Source organism: Arachis stenosperma, chromosome 5 (assembly GCF_014773155.1).
Source record: "Arachis stenosperma cultivar V10309 chromosome 5, arast.V10309.gnm1.PFL2, whole genome shotgun sequence".
Lineage (NCBI taxonomy): Eukaryota > Viridiplantae > Streptophyta > Magnoliopsida > Fabales > Fabaceae > Arachis > Arachis stenosperma.
Genome location: NC_080381.1, coordinates 36,999,877 through 37,008,715, shown reverse-complemented (window position 1 = coordinate 37,008,715; position 8,839 = coordinate 36,999,877). Strand labels below are relative to the sequence as shown.

The 8,839-nt window shown below is 36.9% G+C and overlaps 1 non-coding gene across 1 annotated transcript; it reads left to right on the top strand.

Moving 5' to 3' along the window:
- The first annotated feature begins 4,246 nt into the window (after nt 1-4,246).
- LOC130983697 (small nucleolar RNA R71) lies at nt 4,247-4,350 on the top strand. Its single transcript, XR_009087676.1, has one exon. It is a non-coding gene; the product is annotated as a small nucleolar RNA R71 (small nucleolar RNA).
- The last annotated feature ends 4,489 nt before the right edge of the window (nt 4,351-8,839 follow it).

Sequence of the window (8,839 nt, the reverse complement as noted above, 5' to 3'; positions counted from 1 at the left end):
TCTAAAGACATCTGAGCTTTTTCTGTAAGCCCAAAGTAGAAGATGTCTAACTGTACCCACTCTGAAAACATTTCAGAGGGGCATTTTCTTAGCATACCTCTATACCTCTCCCAGGCATTATAAAGGGATTTATTATCCTCTTGTTTAAAGCCTTGGATGTCCAGCCTTAGCTGTGTCATCCTTTTTGGAGGGTAAAATTGATTCAGGAATTTGTCTGATAACTGTCTCCATGTTTTTATGCTTGCTGTGGGTTGGTTATTCAACCACCTCTTAGCTTGATCTTTTACAGCAAATGGAAACAGTAATAGTCTGTAGACATCCTGATCCACCTCTTTATCACATACTGTGTCAGCAATTTGTAAGAGTTGTGCCAGAAACTCAGTAGGTTCTTCTTGTGGAAGACCGGAATATTGGCAATTTTGCTGCACCATGATAATGAGTTGAGGATTTAGCTCAAAGCTGCTTGCTTTGATGGGAGGTATACAGATGCTACTCCCATATGCAACTGTAATGGGGTTAGCATATGATCCCAGAGTCCTCCTGGACTGCTCAATTCCACTTAGGTCCATAATGGAGAAAGGGAAATGATATGGATTGCAAGTAGATTATTTTTTTATTTTTTTTTATTTTTTTAGCCAAAAATATAAAATAAAATCAATGGAAAATAGAAAAAAAATTCAAAAATCAAAATAGAATAAAATCAAAGCAAATTGAAAACTAAATTAAAAAGATTTTGGAATTAGCAATTAAAAAGATATGATTGAAAATTTGTTTTGGAAAAGATTTGATTTTTTTTTTTTTGAAATGAGGAGAGAGAAAAACAACAAAATGACACCAAACTTAGAATTTAAAAAAAAATTAACACAAATTTTCGAAAACCTAAAGGAAAACACAAAGAAGACACCAAACTTAGAATTTTTAAAGATCAAAAAGGGACTCAGGACATGCAAATTCAAAAATTAAAAGAAAGACAAAAGCATGCAATTGACACCAAACTTAAAATATGAAACTACACTCAAATAAAAGACTCTAAACCAACAAAAATAAAACAGTCCTAATCTAAGCAACAAGATAAACCGTCAGTTGTCCAAACTCGAACAATCCCCGGCAACGGCGCCAAAAACATGGTGCACGAAATTGCAATCACACTTTTGCAATTCCGCACAACTAACCAGCAAGTGCACTGGGTCATCCAAGTAATACCTTACGTGTGTAAGGGTCGATCCCACGGAGATTGTCGGCTTGAAGCAAGCTATGGTTATCTTGTAACTCTTAGTCAGGATATCAATAATTATCAGGGTTGATTGTGAAAAGTAAAAGAACATGAAATAAGTACTTGTTTTGCAGTAATGGAGAATAGGTTGAGGTTTTGGAGATGCTCTATCTTCTGAATCTCTGCTTTCCTACTGTCTTCTTCTTCATGCACGCAAGGCTCCTTCCATGGCAAGCTGTATGTAGGGTTTCACCGTTGTCAATGGCTACCTCCTATCCTCTCAGTGAAAATGTTCAACGCGCTTTGTCACAGCACGGCTAATCATCTGTCGGTTCTCAATCAGGTTGGAATAGAATCTAGTGATTCTTTTGCGTCTGTCACTAACGCCCAGCCTTCAGGAGTTTGAAGCTCGTCATAGTCATTCAATCATTGAATCCTACTCAGAATACCACAGACAAGGTTTAGACCTTCCGGATTCTCTTGAATGCCGCCATCAATTCTAGCTTATACCACGAAGATTCTGATTAAGGAATCCAAGAGATATCTACTCAATCTAAGGTAGAACGGAGGTGGTTGTCAGGCACACGTTCATATTTGAGAATGATGATGAGTGTCACGGATCATCACATTCATCAGGGTTAAGAACAAGTGATATCTTAGAATGGAAGCAAGCATGATTGAATGTAAAACAATAGTAATTGCATTAATCCATCAAGACACAGCAGAGCTCCTCACCCCAACCATGGGGTTTAGAGACTCATGCTGTAGAAGATACAATGAGAAACATGTAAAGTGTCATAAGGTGTAGATACAATGTCAAAAGATCCTATTAATAGTGAACTAGTAACCTAGGGTATACATAAATGAGTAAATGACGTAAAAATCTACTTCCGGGGTCCACTTAGTGTGTGCTTGGGCTGAGCATTGAAGCTTTCATGTGTAGTGACTTTTTCTGGAGTTAAACGCCAGCTTTTATGCCAGTTTGGGCATTTAACTCCAATTTTTATGCCAGTTCCGGCGTTAAACGCTGGGAATTCTGAAGCTGATTTGCAACGCCAGTTTGGGCCATCAAATCTCGGGAAAAGTATGGACTATTATACATTGCTGAAAAGCCCAGGATGTCTACTTTCCAACGCCATTGAGAGAGCACCAATTGGGCTTTTGTAGCTCCAGAAAATCCACTTCGAGTGCAGGGAGGTCAGAATCCAACAGCATCTGCAGTCCTTTTCAGCCTCTGAATCAGATTTTTGCTCAGGACCCTCAATTTCAGCCAGAAAATACCTGAAATCATAGAAAAACACACAAACTCATAGTAAAGTCCAGAAAAGAGATTTTTAACTAAAAACTAATAAAAATATAATAAAAACTAACTAAAATATACTAAAAACATACTAAAAACAATGCCAAAAAGCGTATAAATTATCCGCTCATCACCTCCCAACACTAAACTTAGAGTTTGACTGTGGGGGCTCTTCTTGACTCTGAACTGAGAGAAGCTCTTCATGCTTACTCTCTTTTGTCACAGAGGGATGGCCATGTGCCTTAAACACAAGGTAGTCCCTATTCAATTGAAGGACTAATTCACCTCTGTTGACATCTATCACAGCTCCTGCTATAGCTAGGAAAGGTCTTCCAAGGATGATGCATTCATCCTCTTCCTTCCTAGTGTCTAAAATTATGAAATCAGCAGGGATGTAAAGACCTTCAACCTTTACTAACACGTCCTCCACTATTCTATAAGCTTGTCTCAATGACTTGTCTGCCAATTGTAATGAGAACAAGGCAGGTTGTACCTCAATGATCCCCAGCTTCTCCATTACAGAGAGTGGCATAAGATTTATCCCTGACCCCAGATCACACAGAGCTTTTGCAAAGGTCATGGTGTCTATGGTACAAGGTATCAAAAACTTGCCAGGATCTTGTTTCTTTTGAGGTAAAATTTGCTGAATCCAGGTATCCAGTTCACAAATGAGCAAGGGAGGTTCACTTTCCCAAGTCTCATTACCAAACAACTTGGCATTCAGCTTTATGATAGCTCCTAAATATTGAGCAACTTGTTCTCCAGTCACATCTTCATCCTCTTCAGAGGAAGAATAGTCTTCAGAGCTCATGAATGGCAGAAGGAGATTTAATGGAATCTCTATGGTCTCTATATGAGCCTCAGATTCTTTTGGATCCTTAATAGGAAACTCCTTCTTGCTTGAGGGACGTCCCAGGAGGTCTTCCTCACTAGGATTTTCGTCCTCCTCCTCCCTTGTGCATTCGGCCATGTTGATTACATCAATGGCCTTGCACTCTCCTTTTGGATTCTCTTCTGTATTGCTTGGGAGAATACTGGGAGGAGTTTCAATGACTTTCTTACTCAGCTGGCCCACTTGTGCCTCCAGATTTCTGATGGAGGATCTTGTTTCACTCATGAAATTGAAAGTGGCCTTTGACAGATCAGAGACTAGATTGGCTAAATTAGAAGTATTTTGTTCAGAATTCTCTGTCTGTTGCTGAGAAGATGATGGAAAAGGCTTGCTATTGCTCAGCCTATTACGTCCACCATTGTTAAAGCCTTGTTGAGGCTTTTGTTGATCCTTCCATGAGAAATTTGGATGATTTCTCCATGATGAATTATAGGTGTTTCCATAAGGTTCACCCATGTAATTGACCTCTGCCATTGCAGGGTTCTCAGGATCATAAGCTTCTTCAGAAGCTGCCTCTTTAGTACTGTTGGATGCATTTTGCCATCCATTCAGACTTTGAGAGATCATGTTGACTTGCTGAGTCAACACTTTGTTCTGAGCCAATATGGCATTCAGAGCATCAATTTCAAGAACTCCTTTCCTCTGAGGTGTCCCATTATTCACGGAATTCCTCTCAGAAGTGTACATGAACTGGTTATTTGCAACCATGTCAATGAGTTCTTGAGCCTCTTCAGGCGTTTTCTTTAGGTGAATAGATCCACCTGCAGAATGGTCCAATGACATTTTCGAAAACTCAGATAGACCATAATAGAATATATCTAATATGGTCCATTCTGAAAACATGTCAGATGGACACCTTTTGGTCAACTGCTTGTATCTTTCCCAAGCTTCATAGAGGGATTCACCATCTTTTTGTTTGAAGGTCTGAACATCCACTCTAAGCTTGCTCAGCTTTTGAGGAGGAAAGAATTTATCCAAGAAGGCAGTGACCAGCTTATCCCAAGAATCCAGGCTATCCTTAGGTTGTGAATCCAACCATATTCTAGCTCTGTCTCTTACAGCAAAAGGGAAAAGCATGAGTCTGTAGACTTCAGGATCAACTCCATTCGTCTTGACAGTCTCACAAATCTGTAAGAACTCAGTTAAAAACTGGTAAGGATCTTCAGATGGAAGTCCATAAAACTTGCAGTTCTGTTGCATTAAAGCAACTAGTTGAGGCTTAAGCTCAAAATTATTGGCTCCAATGGCAGGAATGGAGATGCTTCTTCCATTAAATTTGGACATTGGCTTTGTGAAGTCACCAAGCATTCTCCTTGCATTATTGTTGTTGGGTTCGGCTGCCATCTCCTTCTCTTGTTCTAATATTTCTGAAAGGTTACCTTTAGATTGTTGTAATTTAGCTTCTCTTAGTTTCCTCTTCAAAGTCCTTTCAGGTTCAGGATCAATTTCAACAAGAGTGTCTTTTTCCTTGTTCCTGCTCATATGAAAGAGAAGAAAATAAGAAAAGAAAGAGGAATCCTCTATGTCACAGTATAGAGATTCCTTTATGTTAGTAGAAGAAGAAAGGGGGGGAAGAGTGAAGAAGAATGGGTTCGGATTTTTAGATGAAGAGAGGTGAAGAGAAGTGTTAGTAATTAAATAGAATAATATAGAAGAGATAGAAAATTAGAAAATAATTTTAAAAAGGGGTTAGTAATTTTCGAAAATTAGAGATAAGATAAGATTAAAATAAAAATTTAAAACAGAAAAAAGAATTTTTGAAAAAGAGATGAGATATTTTCGAAAATTAGAGAGGGAAAAGTAGTTTGGTGGTTTTGAAAAAGATAAGAAACAAACAAAAGTTAATTAGTTAGTTGAAAAAGATATTAAAATCAAATTTGAAAAGATTAGAAGATAAGAAGTTAGATAAGATATTTTAAAATCAAATTTTTGAAAAAGATAAAATTTTGAAAAAGATAAGATATAAAAGATATGATAAGATATGTTTTGAAAAAGATTTAATTTTTTAAATTAAAATTAATTACAAACAAGAAACTAAAAGATAAGATTCTAGAACTTAAAGATTGAACCTTTCTTAACAAGCAAGTAACAAACTTCAAATTTTTGAATCAATCACATTAATTGTTAGCTAATTTTCGAAAATTTGATATAAAGATAAGAAAAAGATTTTGAAAATATTTTGAAAAAGATTTTTGAAATTTTCGAAAAAGAGGAAAAATTGGAAAAGATATGATTTTTGAAAAAGATTTTGAAAAGATAAGATTTTTAAATTTTTGAAAATTTGACTTGACTTGTAAGAAACAACTAATTTTAAAAATTTTTGACCAAGTCAACCCAAAATTTCAAAAATTTGGAGAGAAAAAAGGAAAAGATATATTTTTAATTTTTGAATTTTTAATTATGAGAGAGAAAAACACAAACATGACCCAAAACATGAAAATTTTGGATCAAAACACAAAATGCATGCAAGAACACTATGAATGTCAAGATGAACACCAAGAACACTTTGAAGATCATGATGAACATCAAGAACAAAATTTTGAAAAAAATTTTTGATGCAAAGAAAACATGCAAGACACCAAACTTAGAAATCTTTAATGCATGGACACTAACAAACAAAAAATGCATATGAAAAACAACAAACAACACAAAACAAGAAATCATCAAGATCAAACAAGAAGACTTGTCAAGAACAACTTGAAGATCATGAAGAATACTATGAATGCATGGAATTTTCGAAAAAATAATGCATAAATTTTAAAAGCATGCAATTGACACCAAACTTAAAAATTGACTCAAGACTCAAACAAGAACACAAAATATTTTTGGTTTTTATGATTTTCTAATTTTTTTTTTGTATTTTTATTAATTTTTTTTTCGAAAAAATTCTTTAGAAAAACGAAAATTAGAGAAAAATTTTGAAAAAGATTTTTGAAAAGAAAATTACCTAATCTGAGCAACAAGATGAACCGTCAGTTGTCCAAACTCGAACAATCCCCGGCAACGGCGCCAAAAACTTGGTGGACGAAATTGTGATCCTCTTTGTATTTGCATGAGATTTAAAAATTGGCTCTATTGGAATTTATGATCACAACTTCATTCAACTAAACCAGCAAGTGTACTGGGTCATCCAAGTAATACCTTACGTGAGTAAGGGTCGATCCCACAGAGATTGTTGGTATGAAGCAAGCTATGGTCACCTTGTAAATCTCAGTTAGGCAGATTAAATGGTTATGGTGAGTTCGAAAATTAATAATAAATGGAAAATAAAAAGGGATAGAAATACTTATGTAAATCAATAGTGGGAATTTCAGATAGGCGTGTGGAGATGCTAGAATCCTTTCGAATCTCTACTTTCTTATTGCTTTCATCCAATCCTTCTTACTCCTTTCCATGGCAAGCTGTATGTAGGGCATCACCGTCATCAATGGCTACTTTTAATCCTCTCAGGAAAATGGTCCTATGCGCTATCACTGCACGACTAATCGTCTGGAGGCATCACCCTTGTTGATGGCTACATCCCATCCTCTCAGTGAAAATGGTCCAAATGCTCTGTCACAGCACGGCTAATCATCTGTCGGTTCTCAATCAGGTTGGAGTAAAATCCCTTGATTCTTTTGCATTTGTCATCACGCCCAGCCTTCATGAGTTTGAAGCTTGTCACAGTCATTCAATACCGGAATCCTACTCGGAATACCACAGACAAGGTTAGACTTTCCGGATTCCCGGGATCCTACTCGGAATACCACAGACAAGGTTAGACTTTCCGGATCCCCATGAATGCCGCCATCTATCTAGCTTATACCACGAAGATTCTGTTGGGGAATCTAAGAGATATGCGCCCGGCCTAAGGTAGAACGGAAGTGGTTGTCAGTCACGCGCGTTCATAGGTGAGAATGATGATGAGTGTCACGGATCATCACATTCATCAAAGTGTTGTGCAACGTATATCTTGGAATAAGAATAAAAGAGAATTGAATAGAAAGTAATAGTAATTGTATTGAAACTTGAGGTACAGCAGAGCTCCACACCCTTAATCTATGGTGTGCAGAAACTCCACCGTTGAAAATACATAAGTGAAAGGTTCAGGCATGGCCGAATGGCCAGCCCCCATGGTCTAAGGACTATGCGCCCCCAGATGTTCCTTAGATCTAAAGTGATCAAAAGATAAGACGTCTAATACAATAGTAACTTGTCCTATTTATACTAGACTAGCTACTAGGGTTTACATGAGTAAGTAATTGATGCATAAATCCACTTCCGGGGCCCACTTGGTGTATGCTTGGGCTGAGCTTGATCTATCCACGAGCTGAGGCTTTTCTTGGAGTTGAAACGCCAAGTTATAACGTGTTTTGGGCGTTCAACTCCGGATCATGACGTGTTTCTGGCGTTTAACTCCAGACAGCAGCATGTACTTGGCGTTCAACGCCAATTTACGTCATCAATTTCCGAATAAAGTATGGACTATTATATATTGCTGGAAAGCTCTAGATGTCTACTTTCCAACGCCGTTGAGAGCGCGCCATTTGGAGTTCTGTAACTCCAGAAAATCCATTTCGAGTGCAGGGAGGTCAGATTCCAACAGCATCAGCAGTCCTTTTGTCAGCCTTTTTCAGAGTTTTGCTCAAGTCCCTCAATTTCAGCCAGAAATTACCTGAAATTACAAAAAAACACACAAACTCATAGTAAAGTCCAGAAATGTGAATTTAACATAAAAACTAATGAAAACATCCCTAAAAGTAGCTTGAACTTACTAAAAACTACCTAAAAACAATGTCAAAAAGCGTATAAATTATCCACTCATCAGTAATTAAACCTCGGGTCGTTCTCCCTAGGAATTGCAATTAAGTGCTTAATTATTGGCTATGGGAGGAAAATGAGGATTGGAGGATTGCAAGAGAGGCAAGAAATATAAATAGCAAGAAAGTAAAACAAGCATGCAAGGAATCAAAAGAAAGCAATTAAAAATAAGGAAAATGGAAATTAAGTGCTAAAAAGGACTCTTAGGGAGAATTGGAGAATTTAGGTTTCCTATCCTAGTTGTGGACCACAAACATGGTAATTGTGTGTGAATTAATCCCAATTAGTCTATCCTAACATCGAGGATAAGTCAGAAGGGCATAAATGATTCCAATCCCTAAGTCCTAGTCAACACTAGTGGGTCACTTAGAATCAAGGGAAATCAAGCTAATTAACAATTCTCACACAATGAGGAATGGATATCCACAACTCAATTTTACCCAAACACCCAATTTCTCAATCAAGAATGTGAAAACTAAACATGCAAGAAATAAAAGTCAAAGCAAGAAAAGTCAAAAGCAATAAAATGCAAGAAAAGGAAAATTGAAATGTAAGAAACCTCTAGGCAAGCAATTGAGAGCTAAAGTTACCTATCCTAGCCATTAACCACAAACACATGATGATTATGAAGAGT